Source organism: Mus caroli, chromosome 3 (genome assembly GCF_900094665.2).
Source record: "Mus caroli chromosome 3, CAROLI_EIJ_v1.1, whole genome shotgun sequence".
In the NCBI taxonomy this organism is placed as follows: Eukaryota; Metazoa; Chordata; class Mammalia; order Rodentia; family Muridae; genus Mus; species Mus caroli.
In genome coordinates, this window is record NC_034572.1 from 22,745,051 (window position 1) to 22,761,664 (window position 16,614).

At 46.2% G+C, this 16,614-nt stretch overlaps 1 protein-coding gene across 8 annotated transcripts in view; it reads right to left on the minus strand.

The window, feature by feature from the left end:
- The window catches only part of Fndc3b (fibronectin type III domain containing 3B), a 294,093-nt gene that overhangs the window by 186,684 nt on the left and 90,795 nt on the right, over positions 1-16,614 (minus strand). The gene's annotated exons all lie outside the window — the stretch shown is intronic.

The window sequence follows — 16,614 nt, forward strand, 5'->3', positions numbered from 1 at the left end:
CCCTGAGCTCTTTTGCTAGCTTTGATACTCTTTCTTCACACTTAACATAAGGCTATTCCCTGGCAGCCTGAGTAGTTCAGCACAGGTGCCTGCAGAACAGCACCGAGATGAGACAGTTACCTACTCTGCAACTATTCACAAGCTACAAGTGAATTGACTTTTCTTATTTGTGGACTAACTGTCATCGATGCGTAAGAGCATTGTTAGAAGCGCAATAGCTAAGCCACCGTGTAGACTACTGAACACGTTACTGAACTACTGAAGGGAACTCGTTATAGCCTATAATCTGATGAAACACACCTCAAAAGGTTACACAAACACTCTACTAGGGAAAGTGCTTTGACCCGGATTTTGATAGGGTTCATTTCCCCATCAAGATCAAACAGAGCAATTAACTGCTTTTTAACCAAATAAATTCCAGTTTGCCGTGAGCGCGTCAGAGAAACTTCAAAAGGCTACCTCGGCCACTTCTCTGTAGATCTTGTCTACAGTCTGGCTTTCGAGGTCCTGTAAGCGGAAAAAGAAGACAAAGAAAATTTCATCTGGTTGGCAATCTGACACCCTCAGGCCCACCTGATATCCTCTTGCATATTAGCGGAAATTCCTGTGCCAACTCTTGCCAGCCACCAGAAGGCCTTGGGGGCAATGACTTGCCCCGTTTTATTTTGCCCTCAGCTCTAACTTCTGGCTTGCCTTCAACCAATACCAGGATGAACTTCTGCTTGGCAGCTGGAGGGCTGCACTTGGAATGAGCTGCCCTAATGTTGGAAACAGTATTTCTGGGTCAGCTTTGGTCAAATTGCATTTGGGGAAGAAAAAAAAAAACAATTTTAAAACACCCCAAACAAATGATGCTTTACGTTCCTTTATGCAATACAATTGCATTCGTTTACTCAATTGATGACGGGAAAACATATGAAACCAATAAAACCTTTTTAAAAAACATAAGGCCAAGAGATGCAGTAATGTGGCTCTGCAAGGGCTCTGAAGTTTCACTTAAACAAAGAGTCTCCTGAAAAATCTGTAATGCAGAAATTATCTCATTACCATCACACAAAGGAATGGGCACCCCCCACTGCGTGGCTTCCTACTCACAGCTGTGTTGGAAAAGGAGGCTCTCCAGCAACTTCTGGAAGACTCTTCCTCAGGGCCTGAGTGCAGAAGACAGAGGAAGGGAGAACACAGCACCTCTGGCACTGAGAAAGGAGTCCCCTTCAACACACACAGAGTATAACCTCATCCACAGCACAGCCATAATCAGGAACAACAAAGACTTGGGCGATGGGCACATGTGAGAGATATTAAATGGCTTCCTGAAAATCTAATTAGACACACCATGTCCCCTCCCAATCTCTCTCTCTCTCGCCATCCATTCCTATTTTCCCTGATTTTGCTGAGAATTTGATGTGCATGTATGTGTAGTAGATGCATGACAGGGACAGGCTTCTATGCGTAGAGGACGACCGTGAGTGTTGTTCCTCTGGTGCCACTAACCTTGGAGTTTTTTGGTTTTGTTTTTCTTTGAGGGAAGGACTAAAGCTAAGCGAGTAGACTAGACTGGCTAGCCAGCACCTCAGGGATCAATTTGTCTTTGGCTCTCCAGGCCTGGGTTCGTGTTCTTTCTCTCTCTCTCTCTCTCTCTCTCTCTCTCTCTCTCTCTCTCTCTCTCTCTCTCTCAACAGAGGGTTTCACTCTACAACTCAGGCTAGCCTGAAACTCACTCTGAAGACCCAGCTGGCCCAGAACTCACAGAGACCCATCTCCTTCTGCCTGTGAGTGTTATCATTAAAGTATGTGCCAGGACAGTTGGCCCAATCCCTACATTTCTTAGTTGGCTTCTAGTCAGGTCTTCTTGCTTGCAAGGAGGCAGTTTATGAACTGAGTCTTCTCCCCAGCCCTGGAATTTGATTTCTACAAACAGGCTCTGTAGCCAAGGTCGGGTTTAGTGCCGAGAGCAAGAGGGAAATGGCTGAAGGACAGAGAGAAACCCTGAGCACCCTGCTCAATATGAACATTCTGAGGTCTATCTGTGCAAACCCAGGAAGACTGAAATGAGAGATGTTTTCGCAATCAATCTCTCTGTTAGAGGACCTTCACTTCTCTCTTGACCTCACTACCCTCCCCTCTTGACTAACTATATAAGACTATAGTTATATAGTTAACATTTTCCTAGAAAGCTTCCAATTCCAATCAATTTCTGTTATTTGTTTGGTTGGTTGTTTTGGAGGCCTGTACTGGTCTGAAACTTGGAGACATCTTCCTGCCTCTGCCTCTTGAGTGCTGAGACTGCGGCATGCTCCACCACACCCAGCAGTGATCATAACTTACAGTACTGATGTCTCTTCCTTTCAAATGATCCCCTTCCCCTTCAATGTGTGTGTGTCTTATGTTGGTGTGTGCATATGCATGTGGAGGCCAGAAGCTGACAGCAGGTTGTCCCTCAATATCATATTCTATCTCATTTTTAAGGTGGGATCTCTCTCTAACCTGGAGCTCACTGTACCAGCAAGCCTGGCCAGCCAGCAGTCTTCGTGAATGACACCCTGCCCGCCCTGCGTTCTACCTCATGTCCCACTGCTAGAATTCCATGCACTCTACTGGGTGGCCTTTCCCAGGAGTACTGAGCCCAGGCCCTTGTCCTCCCATTTGCACAGCAAGCATTCTAATGGCTGGGCTATCTCCCTGATCTCTTCATCTCTGATATTCCTGTCACATCAACTGAACTCCTGAAAACACCTGAATGGTTCTCTCTAGCCTGCCACCACAATACCGCCTCAAAACTGTGCCAGAAAAAGCTATAGAGCTTTCAGTCTGAGGTGCCACAAAAGCCACTACTGTAGAATATGGCCCTGCCCGAGGCAACAATTTCACCCACAAGATGAAAAAGGTGGCTCACATCAGTGGTTTCTCAGTACTGTAGCCTGTGAGCCCAGGGCGGTCAGGAGAGAAATGCCACGGGTCACCACAGGAGCAAGGGAAGCAGGTTAACCTCAGGGAGCCCAGCCTTCACACTCAACCTTCTGTGGGCATCAGAGTGAGAACAATGGAAGAACCAGTCGACATTGACTCTCTTAAAGCAGAGGACACCAAGGCATTATCTCTGGATTTGTTCAAATAAACATGCTGGTACTGAAGGCCAACTGAAATGTAAGGACATAAGAAGTATCTAATTGGTAGCTGCTGCCTTGGGTGGAAAAGGCACACCAGGGCGACCTGAGCCTGCACAACTTCTGAATCTTCCAAGTGAGTGGCGCCTGTAGCCTCTGAATCCTGGGCTTGAGTTCTGACCGGACTTCTTTCACAGAGACTTACACTCCACTTGTTAACTTTGTAGTATCTCTACTGTGTCCAGCCTCCCCACCCCCACCCCCAATCTTTCTGCACACTGCAGGGGATGTCTGAGCGCTCAGACAGACTCCCCCAGCCAAGTGTGTGGCCTGGGAAGGCTACAGCATGCAGTCCAGCTTTCTCCAACATCTCTCAGGGCAGACAGGGTATCACCCCACCCCAGAAGTTTGCGCCTACTGATAAGCACCCCTCCCTAGAGGCAAACAAGTCACAGATTCTTGGGGCAGTCTTCACCCTCCCCAGAGTCTCCCTCCCCCTCCCTTCCTATAAGAAAGGTGTCTTTCAAGTCTATCTACAGGGAAACCTGAACAGTTAGGCACTCTCCCTCCCTGTTTGCTCCTTCTCTGGCTGGAGACGCCCACCTTCCTGGCTCCCTGCTCAGCACACTGAGGTGCTCTGTTCTGCTCAGTGGCAGGAGGCCACGTCAGCAGGAAGCAGCATTGGCTGCCAGGTCACATTCAAGGCTGTCTGGAGCAGGGCAGCCCGCAGCCTAAGACAGAGGCTGCCTCTGTGGCTTTACTCCAGCCTAGAGGAAGGCAGCCTCTGAACATTACAGCAACAAGAGCTTAAGGGGAGACACCAAACACCTTGGTTCTGTCTCCCCGTTTCTAAATGTTCCCCAAATAGCTGTAGTTACAGTAATCCCCCCTCTTTTTTCCCTCAGAGCACTCACTGTACTACTTCCAAATTTGTATTTGGAAAAGGCTGCCACAAGCCAAATCAAACTTCATCGTGGCTTTCTGGCTCCCGAGCCCGACAGAGGAAATTCTACAAACCCAACCGACCAATCTCAGCAGCCCTGATAGGCATGAGTCAGGGTGGAAAACTTGACCTAAGGGGCTGACGCAGAACAGTGGTCAGTGAGGGTCTTTCTTCTTTCTTCTGAACTCACACAGTAAATACTGTATACAAAGAAGCCATGTCAGATGCCAGGTGACACCTCACAGGACGGATTCATGACAAGCAACAAGTCAGCCACCCTGTTCAGACACTCTGAATGAAGGACAATCCCGTATTCATGAAGCTGCCTCATTAAAGTCCAAATCGAACCCATCTGTGGCAACTAATATGTGCTAGACCAGCAAATGCAAAGATGGGCGATGGAAGTCTCTGGAAACTTTATAACGTAAAAGACAGATTTTACAAAGAGGCTAGGTAAAACATAATAGATACAACCAGTAACACTGACAAACATGCCCCCTCACACAGAACGCCCACTAAGTGTAAATGAGGCTACATGTCAATATGCATATACTCCTGGAAAAAAGAAGAAGAAGAAGAAGAAGAAGAAGAAGAAGAAGAAGAGGAGGAGGAGGAGGAGGAGGAGGAGGAGGAGGAGGAGGAGGCAGAAGCAGCAGCAGCGGCCTGTTGAGGCTGGGGAGGTGACTCAGTGAATCTGACTTTCTGTGCAAGCGTGAGGCTCTAAGTTCCGATTCCTAACATACACATAAAGAGTTGGGCTTGGCAGTACTTGTCTAACTCCAGAGCAGGTTGGCGGAGGACACAGGCAGGGACATATTCCTCTTGCTCTCTGCTTTAGTGAGACTCTACCTCAAGAAACAAGGTGGACAGCAGTAAAGGAAGGCAATGCTGGCCTTGGGTGCCATAGAATATGGGCTTCTACATGTGTTCAAAGGTGATAATGCCTAAACAAGCCAGTCATATTTCTGCAACTGGGATGTAGAAACAATCCAAAACAATTCTTTTTTTTGTTTAGAAAAAACACAAACATATAAAATGATTATGCAAATACCAAATTAAAAAAGACACACAGCAGTTTGTGATTTTGAAGTCTAATTAAATCTAGATGAGAGACTGAACATCAACTTAGTCTCTTTTCTTGATAACAAGGAATATCTTTCTCTCAGTTTAACATCTTTTGGGGGAAGGGAAGCTTGCTGTAGACAATGGTGACTCAGTTCAATAGATGGTCTGTTTTCCTTGACAGTTTGTAAATTAAAGTGTTTTAAAATCAGTGGCATAGAGGATTTGCTGAAACAATCATATAAAAACCAAACAGGAAAGGCACAAAGGTGTGTCCCTTTCCACAGCTGAGGCCCAGACAGCAAAGACATCGGCTCAGGACAAGGAAATGACGAAGACACAAGCTCCTCACCTGAAAACCTAGGACTGAAAGAGCCTTTCTAAAAAAAAGGTTTTGATCAATGAGAAATAATTTAATTCCCTATTTATTAAAAGACACCAAAATGAAATTCACTATTTTTTGAGGTATCATGTAAACTAAATACTCATGACAACAAAATACATGTGAGCAGGCGACAGAAAGATGGCTCAGGGGAAGCAGCATGGGCTGAGCAGATGGGAAGAGTGGGACTTGGATCCCATAACCCACATAAACACCAGGGGGGGCTTCTTCCCCAAGTCCACACACCACACACATACAGACATGAAAAGGATAAAGGTACATTTCAAACATAATATACACATATACTAGGTATGAACTACATGTTATTTCTCAGACAGTGAGCCTCAAACATTGGGTACTTTGTCTTGTATTGTCTTTTGTATTTGAGGGAGGGAGGGAGGGAAGGAGAGAGGAAGGAAGAGAATGAGAGAAGGAGGGAGAGAGAATGAGAGAGAGAATGTATGTGTACATATGTGGATGCCGAAGGTCTACATCAGGTGTGATTCTTCAGGAGCTGTCCTCGTTACCTTTTGAGACAAAGTCTCTCACTGTCCACTAATAGGCTAGAATGGCTGCCTGGCTGCCCAGTGAGCCCCCAAGATCTGCCTCCTCAGCTCTATCCAGAACCTACTCACCATCCACTACACCCATCTTCTTCACTGTGGGTGATCCAACCTCCAGCTAGAATGGATGTAGCCAGCATAAAGCAGCAATACAGTTGGGTGGTGATTTGTCCTAAGAGACTTGTAAATCTATAAGCTAACTAAAAACTAAACAGTGAAGACAAATCCTCGGCTGCTTTATTTTTGTTACTAGTCTGGGTTAAATACATTAATAACATTTCAGAGAAATTCACATTATTACTCAAAATAGGAGCCTCAAACAATAATTGAATACCTCACCTTCAAATAGAAAAACCCATCTGTGCTCTTGAAATATGCCCACATTAGGATTTATCCAGACTGTAGAATTCTTATGAAAATAAAAATTTTTAAAGTGGGAGTAGAAAAACAAATGGGTGGTAGGCAGATGATGTGAAATCAACTGGCTGCCCTGCCCCCTCAGTGTGTTGTGGGAACTGTCCAGGACCAGGCTGGACAGAACAGAAGCCAGCCCTGCTCTGGAAGACCCTACTGCTCTTCTTGGGAAGCTACAAGGTTTTGTTGGGTTTTGTTATCTAAAAGGAAAGAGAAAAAAAGCAACTCAACAAAAATCAATTGATTTTTATTGCATGAGTTCAAGTCCAATGAGCTTTGATGTAAATCTGACTTTAAAAAAAAAGCTGGAAGGTCCACACTTAGCAAGATTTGTACCAAGGAAGGGAAACAGGCTGGCTGCTTCGCTTTCCGGCTGAGCCGTCTCCTCTGCCTCCGTGATACCATTTCCAGGGTTGCTTTTCAGCGCTCGGGCTCACATTCTAAAGACTTTAATTTCCCTCAGAGTCTGTCCTCTGGTTAATTACTTGCCCTCTGACTGCTCTGGGGAGCGCCAAGAAGCAGGTAGAATGTACCTGTTGTTCTTGAGTTATGTCTGAGCTGCAGGCTGGCATTTTCTGTGCCTCTGAAGAATGTTAATTGCAGATACCAGCATGGCAGGTACACGAAGAAGTGGAGAATGATCCATAAACTCAGCTCAGAAAAGAGCTGCAGAACACCCCTGCCTCCCACCTCCCCCCTACACACACACACACACACACACACACACACACACACACCCTGCAACTCCCACCCTTCACTCACCTGTCTCTGGGAACACTACCTGGAGGTTTGACTATTGTAGGCATCTGCTCTGGGAATAAACAATTGGAGCCTGAAACAGGTCTTTATAAGTAGGCTCAAAGTTCTGAATTCCTACAATGGCCCTCTGTCTACAGCCTGTGACCCCTATTACCATGGAGCCCCCCCTACCCCCCCCCCTCCCCCGCCCATCAATGCGACCCTCACAGGCTTCTCCCCTCTCCTTCAGCCAGTGCTCTGGGATGCAGGTCCTGTCTCTTCTGAAATCTGACTCACTTCCTTTCTCCTACTTTTATGTTTGAACCCTTCCTGTTTCTTTAGGTGATTTTCCATGTCAGACCTCCTCCTCCCAAGTGTCCCCTCTGGGGGTTTCCTGCATGTGAGCAGCTGAGTAAGATACACACTGGATTCTTACAGCATTCAAAATGGGTTTTACATCTGTATACATTTCCTAATGCAGAAATCTCCAAACTCTAGGCTTTAAAATATCACCAGAATGCCCTTTCTAATCCTATTTATTCTTATTAAGTGGGAACTGAGGCAGAAAAGCAAAGTAAATCCCCAAAGAGTCAACCAAGAACAAACTGAAGTTATGGCACCACCAAGCCTTTCCAAACCAGAGTCCTGCTTCAAACCTCAGTCACTACAACTAAATAAGACCAAGGAAAATCTCAGACACACAAAAAGAAAACATTGTGCATTTTCTCATTAGCTCTTCACTATATCTTAAGATTTGCTTTTATTTTTATTTAATTCTCTCTCTCTCTCTCTCTCTCTCTCTGTGTGTGTGTGTGTGTGTGTGTGTGTGTGTGAGAGAGAGAGAGAGAGAGAGAGAACACCAGCCACATGGGGAGGCCTCTCACTGCTGTCACTAGAAGCATGTGTATGTGCCAGGAAGCTTGGCTTCTGTATGTTAACCCATATATATATATCTATATCTATATCTATATCTATATATATATATATGAGTTAAGTATTTTATATTTTAAAAAACTTAAGCAAAAACTTAAACACTACAAGCCATGAAGTTAAATTGGAGAGACAGCTGGGCAATGTGACCCTGTTTGCTCTTTTGAGTTGCCTGACATGGAGGATCTGTGACATTTAAAGAATTGCAAACAGTAGTGTCGCCTTCACGGGTGACGTTTTAATCACTGATTAACAAGCATGGAAAGCCAAGGGTTCAGAAGGTGTGCTCCTGTTGCATAATGCTTAAGCATATCGTTTTGAAGTGTTGGGACTAGAATGTTAAAACATGTATTAAAACCTCACGGTAATGCAAGTGTGTTCCCTGTGATGACAGAGGATGAGGGTTGATACGGAGGGAGGCTTGTCCAACATCTGCCGGTAACCTGGAGTTTATCCTTCCTTATTTCTGTTGCTCTACTGTGACTGGGAAGCTGTTCTTTTCTTCTCTTTCTTTTCTTTTCTTTTCTTTTCTTTCTCATGTATATGCACATGTGATGTGTGCACAGATGTGTGCCACGCCACTTGAGGAAGTCAGAGGTTGACACTGTTTCCTCTGTCACTCTTCACCTCAAGTTTTTGAGACAGTGTCTCTCACTGAGCCAGCCCACAAGCTCCGAGGAGCACCCGTCTCCATCACCAAGGTCCTGGGACAACAGGTGTGCAGCAATAGGCCTAGCATTTCCGTGGGTGCTGGGAATCTGAACATCAGTATCCTTGTTGGTACAGCAAGCACTACCCACTGAGCCATGCCCCCACCCCCAGTTGCTCGGAAACCCTTAGTGCTTTCTATGCAGCATCTCCTTTAGTCACACAGCAGTGCTCAGGACAGACAATACCCTAGTTCTAGAAACTGGAAACAGAGGGCAGAGTGTGAGCTGATGAACTGTATAGCCTCCAACAGAGACTTCCTGTTAATTTCTCTTTTTCTTTTTAACTATATGCACGTGCATGTGCACACATGCAGGCAGGTATATGAGATGAGCATGTCACATTCCCAGAAGCTGGGGTTATAAATTGTGGACCACCTGACATGGGTCCTGGAAAAGCAGCAAGATCCCTTCACTGCTGAGCCATCTCTCCAGGCCACCATACAAAGGTTTCCTTCGAGAGACTATCTTATGTCTAGCTGGGTGTGGCATCTGCTAGTAAGAAGTCTGATGGCCTGTGGCTTAGACAGGAAATAGCGGGTGAGACATGCGGGAGGAGAAGGACGTCTGGGACAGTGCCAGGCATGGGAAGATTCACCCAGGAAGGTGTGATGAGGCAGATGCATGGTATCTGAGCACAGGATGCTCTGAAAGCCTGTGTGCAGATGCCTGCCCAGGCTCTGTGTGACACTGAACAGCTAGGTCCACAAACACAGCAACACCCAAGGCTTGGGCCATGAGGAGACTTACTTTGAATAAAAACAACAGTGAGCTCTTTGTGCTCTGTGCAAGCCTATAGCTGTGCTCCAGAGTCTATAGCTCTGCTCTGTGCCATTCCCATGAAGCTCCAGCTGAATGACTTCAACAAGTGCCGTGATTAGCAAGCCTAGTGTAAAGAAGTGGTGAACTGGAGGCTGGAACTTCAGTTGATTTCCACAGTAGGGCAGCAAGTCACTCCCAACAGTAAATCACACAGCTACTTAAGAATACAATTAACAGTGTTTGCAAGACTAGATGCTGCTGCGGCTGATGATATGTCACTAATTGTGACACTGATAATAGCATTTATACGGAATTCTTTCACAATCCTATCAGAAAGTTACAATCACTGGCCCCAGGTTAAAACAATACATACTGCCAGGCGGTGGTGGCGCACGCCTTTAATCCCAGCACTTGGGAGGCAGAGGCAGGTGGATTTCCGAGTTCGAGGCCAGCCTAGTCTACAGATTGAGTTCCAGGACAACCAGGACTACAGAGAAACCCTGTCTCAAAAAACCAAAAAAATAAAGTAAAATAAAACAATACATTCTGGGTATCTGTCCTAGAAGGGGACTGAGCATCTGCTGGGAAAATATCAGGCACTGACAGAACCCAGCCCTGACAGAGCCACTCTGCCCCCATGTGATAAGGCAATGTGCACAAGAACCATGCCTCTCCCTTCTCCCAACCTGTACACTGGACTAAACAATCTGTGTCTCAGTGTCTACCCGGCCTTGGGAAAAAACTCTGCTAGTGAATTTTCAGCTGCATGGCAGTAAGCACCTTGCTCTGCAGGAGAGCTCAAACGGGTCAGCACGTGGGGGACAGATGGGCCACAAACAGCCATGCATCCTTCAGTCCATGGTTGGAGAAAAGGCGGCATCTAGTATACAAAAAAAATGTGGAGCGTCTCAGGGCTGCAGCATAGTTCAATACTTAAGTCCTTCTTCCCTATTTCATGAGGCCATACAAATCTAAGAAGGGAGAAGTTCAAAAGAAACTAGAAAAGCAAACACACATACACAAACAAAATCATCTGGTGGGAAGCTGCCACTGAGTGCTGGGAGCTGTGAAGGTCCAGCTGAATGGTAGAGTATTTACCTAGCTCATGTGAGGCATGTGTCTTGAGACCCAGCAGTCCAGATTCTCTAAAAGCTAGGTTCCTTTTGGCTTCGAGTCTCCCTGGTGGAATGAAATTCTCACAACAGCTCTGGGTCATTCAGAAAAATGTCAAGGCATGGGGCTAGCCTGGGCAAAATAACTGCCTGTTTCAATGCTAAGATTTTCAAACCACAGAATCACTTCAGCTGATTAGAAATATCTTACAAAGGCCCAAAGCAACTTCTTGTATAGAAAAATGAGTCCCCATATCCTAACGCTAGATAGAATCATTTTTAATGGATAGTTCACAAATAATGGAAAACAATCAAATAGTCGATTCCATACTCAACACAATGAGATAAGTAAAAACTACAAAGTCAATTCAGACTCCAGTTACTTCACTGTCAAACCACCTGTCTTAGTCAGGGTTTCTCTTCCTGGACAAACCATCTTGACCAAGAAGCTAGTTGGGGAGGAAAGGGTTTATTCAGATTACACTTCCATACTGCTGTTCATCACCAAAGGAAGTCAGGACTGGAACTCAAGCAGGTCAGGAAGCAGGAGCTGATGCAGAGAACATGGAGGGATGTTTCTTACTGGCTTGCCTCCCCTGGCTTGCTCAGCCTGCTCTCTTATAGAACCCAAGACTACCAGCCCAGGGATGGTCCCACCCATAAGGGGCCTTTCCACCCTTGATCACTGATTAGGAAAATGCCTTACAGCTGGATCTCATGGAGGCATTTCCTCATCTGAAGCTCCTTTCTCTGTGATAACTCCAGCTGTGTCAAGTTGACACAAAACTAGCCAGTGCACCACCTAATGGTTTTCCCCTGTCCAAATTTAGTTTCACTTGGGCCCAGGCAGAGTTAGCTTCTGAAGCACTAAGGGGGGAGAGGGGTCTCTCTCCCGGGTTTTAAGTTTGTCAGAGAACAATTTCTTGTTAATGTCCAGTTTACATTGAAGAAGTTGAAATTATAGATAGTCTCCCTCCCTCAGCCTGTGAACCCCAGTTATGATGCTGTTCACTGCAAGGGGCAATCTTAGTTCCCTGAAACCTGCTATGGAGTTGTTGAAAAGAGATGGCAGCCACTGCTTCACCTAAGAAATACTCTGAAAGAACAAACGCTTTGGAAGAAACAGTAGGCTCTGCAGGCTGAGCCATGGCCTGGGGGAGGGGACAAATGAGGAAATCCAACATGAATCCTGCTCTGGTGTCATTCAGAGTCATGGCGCACAGTGTCTGCCAATGACACCATTCCCACATGCTGTGCTGGAGGAGAATGACAGAGCGAGGGAGGGCTGAGGAAGAAAAAACAAGAAAGGAGGATAGTTGCTCGCTGTAAGGGACGCTAAGCTTCAGTATCTCTGTGTGGTTCTATGGTCACTTCTGTTTCCCTCCACAGGCCGCTGTCATTTCAAGGTCTTGAGCCACTTAACACAAGTTAGCAGAATAATGTCATTGTGAAAAGAGAATAAAATTATTCTGGACAGAATCATTAGCAATGGAGCGCCTTTAGACGGTGTGTTTAGTGAAATAATGATGCTTTCTAGGCAATTCAATCTGGTTTTGCTCAAACTGTCATGATAATCACCTGCTTTTTTTCAGGGCTTAAAACATGAAAAATTCATCATGAAATGAGGGTCATTATAATAGTCCTTCAAAACTTAAAGATGCTTCACTGGGAATGTTGGTCAACGGCAGAGTGCTTGTGTAAAACACTAGGTTCAAGCCTGAATCCCCCAGTGGTTGGGGAGAGGTGAGGGGGAGGGAGAGGGAGGGAGCAGGAGAGAGGAGAATGGATGTGCACAGGAGCAAGTCAAGAAGAGGACGAAGTGACTAAGTGTGTCTCTAAAACAACCAACTGGCTTTGAGTCTCAGTGTGATTTAACGTTCAGGGGAGCAGGTTCACGCAAGGTAATTACACTCTCACTAAACAGTCAAATGTAAAGGACTCACACTTGGCATAACACAAACTAGCCAGGAGTCCACTCGGTAACCATGCTGCCCCCGTCTGGGAGCAGGGTGGAGTAGAGTGGTTTCCTGTCTCTGCTGACGTCCTAGTCTAATCTAAGGGCTAGGGAAAGCCTGGCTTCCATTACCAGCCTATGCTGTGCCCCCTCTACCTGCTCCTCGCTAGCCCACAGCAAAGTCAAGGTGGACGACTGGCAGCGGCCCAGAAGGCTGGCTCTAGGAACAGACAGACCTAAGGCTTTCCAGGAAGTGGAGTGTTTGTTTTGGCAGAAGGCTTCTGCAGAGAGCAGAGAAATGGCCCAGATAAAGAGATGGCATGTGTGGACAGGAAGGAAGGCTACCTGCCAGCGCCTCGGCTCAGCCAGGGACACGAAGAGAACGAGATCCACACTGCCCTGTATTAATTCCTGCCTGGATGCAAAGGCCAACACTGATTACTGAGTCCCTTTCCTCTGACAGTTATTATACAATTTTGTCTGGCCAAAGAAGAAAAACTCTTCAGTTTCTGGTGTAATGGGTACAGTGCGGTCTCCGAGGGACAGAATGCTGTGCCCTTTGGTGGCCCCCTCCAACACTTATGATTCATAGTTCACGGAAAGTATTGAGAAATATTCCATCAGAATTGAATCTGCTTTCACAGCGTGTTGTATGTTTCCTGTGTTTTTCTTCCTTCCTTATCACCAAGGACATTCCCATAAAAACAAAATCCCCCAATCCCCAAGCAACCATATTCTTCAACATTAATCTGTGCTCGGCTTCAAAGCTGCTGTTTAATGATGTCATACAGAGTTTCTTTTTTCAGTTATGCCATAATGATGCACAGAGGAAGTTATGTGGCAAATCAGCTAAAGTGTAAACAAGAGGCTGACTTCAGGATGATTTCAGAGTTTTCAGAAAGGGCCAGCAAGCAGTTCTAACCTTTTCTCACTAGCAAGCAAGGAGGCGTATGCTCAGTCCCAGAATCTACATTGAAAACTACAATTACATGTGTAGGATACACAGTGCTCGGGGGATGGGGAAAGAGACTGTAGATACCAGGGCCACCGGAAAGACAGCTTCGCCTAAGCAAGCACCAGGAAAAGGTGGGGAGACCTGCAGAATGATACTCAAGCTTGTCCCATCGCCTGTGTCTGCACACATGGTCACACACAGCCACAGATATCTACTAGCACCCACGTGAACATGCAAGCATAAACACACACACACACGTGAAGGGAAAACTGTCCCTCTTGGTCCCAGTACTCCACCACTGTACCCTTCCTTTCCCAATAATGAGAATGAAGTCCTAACTTGTAAGCTAAGTCTAACCATGATGCTGGGCAAAAAGAATTTAAGTTGTAAACCAGTATTTCTGCTTCCCGTTTTCTGCTGTCCTGAATCAACAGGTGCATCACAGTTCCACTAGCAAGGTGAGAGGCCCCAGCTCCTGGATAACTCTTGTAACGTGCGGGACAGAAAACCACAGGGCAGTCTTTGCCTCTCTCGTGTCATGAGCTCTCAGGACATGAAACAATCGTCTTGGGCCTCAGGTTCCTCATGTGTCTGTCACACTCACTAAAGGAGAACAGGCACAATACAGCCCAAGAATGGAATAAACAATACAGCAACAAGGATGAAATCACAATTAATAGAAGGAAGCCACAATACCAGGTGCCAGATGTCGCACTGGACAGCCGGTCCCCACATCCTATAGGACTGTATTCAACACATGATCAACAGATCACAGTGGCACTCCACTGAAGGCCATTGCATTTCATGCTGGAGGGGCTTGCCTGGGCTCTCCTTAGCTTTGGCCCCGGGGTAAAGCTTATGGTTCTGCCTGCCAGCAACTTGCCTTCCACATTTCTAGGATCACCCAGTTGTCCTGCCCTCTCCAAAACCCAAGCACAGCATGTGGTTCCTGGTCCCTGTATCTCTCATGCTGTATGGTGTCATTGCGATTAACTGGGACAAGGACTGCCAAACCCCAAATAAAGATAACTATAGAGTCTTAGACTCCAGAAAAGAACAAAGAATAGGAAAGCTGGGGCGGCCAGAGATACACAGACTTCATCCTTCTGCTTTAGTCAGAGGCAATTTTCCATCACTGGGAGGGTGTCATTTATCGCCAAGAATCACCACAAATAAACACAATGATCCCTTTGTGAACAGAGCAACACACTTGCAACACTGCTATTGGAGTGTACCAGCTACTGACATGGACTCAGACGCTTTCAGAAAAGTCAACTCCATGAATATGTAAGCACACATGTGTACAAACACTGCTCAGACACATTTGTACTCACACACACAGTTCTCAGACACAAACCGCAAGGATCGAGGCTCATCTAGAATGCAGTCTGCTCTCCGAGATGCCATCTGCTCTTCTCAGTTGTGAGGTGGATGCACACAGTACCTGGGGCTTCATGGGCTCTCGCGGCACCATAGCCAGAGACTCAACCACTTTGTTGTTGGAGGTAGAATTTCGCTGTAGCCCAGGCTGGCCTACAATTCTTAATTGTATGTACTATGTAGCTGGGGATAACCTGAACTGCAGACCTTCCTGGCTCCACCTCCCCGCAGGGATCCTGAACTGCTTTTCTTCCTGAACTGAGAAGCTCAGCAAGCCTCTTCATCTCGATCCTCAGTGTCACGTCTAGAAGAGGCTGACTTCAAGGTTTCTAACTAAGACTAGGTCCATTCCCAATGACACTGTGGGCCAGAGACAAGAAGCTACACTCCACACTACTTCCACATGTGACTCTCCCTCTCTCTCGACCCGGAGTTTCATCCTACTTTTTGTCAATGAAGACTAAGACTATAATACCAAAAATAATTCCAACAGCAATGGCTAGAGAATTATAGTCAGCAAACAAATCATTTATACAAACATTAAATTATTCCAGTCTAACTCCAATTAAAATTCATTAGGCTTAAATCTTTAACATATGCTCATTTTTAAGTTGTAAATATTGTTCCTACAGATCCAAGGAAGTCATGAATGACAGAGCAGTCTGCTGCTTTCTCAACAGTGAAATAGAAACGGCCACTGTTTGTACAAAGCTCATTACAGTAAAGTAGCAGGGGCATGCATCTCCTCTCACCTGATATGTATTGGTAAACATGTCCAGGCTTTATAAGTAAGCCTTCTGATTAGATTCCCATCTGCTCAGTAGCTAACACCAACCTCAATCCCATTACCATCTATTCTTTCCCTCACCATCCCAAGCACTACAAGAAGAGCTATCATGAACAGGTGTCATGCTCTACCTTCCAACAGGGCACTGCTTGCAGACCAGGAGCAGGTCTGACACCATCATTCCACACCGATCTGTCTCCACATGCTAGACACAGCTGAGATGGATCTCTCCAGAGTGACCAACTGGAAGGAGTGCCTCTCCATGCCAGGCAGGAGGCAAGGGATGGCTAAGCCATGGTGCTTTACGAAACCATCCACAGAATCTCACTCACACAGAGGCTTGTTTACGAAAGGACTTCCGTAGTCTGTGGACAGTACTAGGGTAAGCCTTTGGAGACCCTGAGAGGAGCATTTTACATGTGGAAAGGGCGAGAAACATCAGGGGCCACTGGGTAAACAGTGGTTGGCAGCTGCCCCCCTGTATTCATGACCTTGACTCCCCTTCTGCAGTAGGGGGAGGAACACACCTCTGACTCCCTCTCACCCTGAAGCTGGTCACTATAATGAATCCAGCTACTACCTGTGTGTAGGTAGGCCACTTAACAGGGAAGCAAGGGTAACATTCTGCTAGAAGCCTCCCAGACCTGAGTGTGTCTGGGTGTACACCCAACTCTATGAGAGAACTAGGGCAAAGTGGCTTTGACTTGTAGCTTTCTGTGTCTCAGAGCTCAGTACATGGCTAAGCCACTCCCTGGTCCATAGAAAATGTGGTGATGGATATGTTGTTTTAAGCCACCCAACAACGGATAACTAGCAGG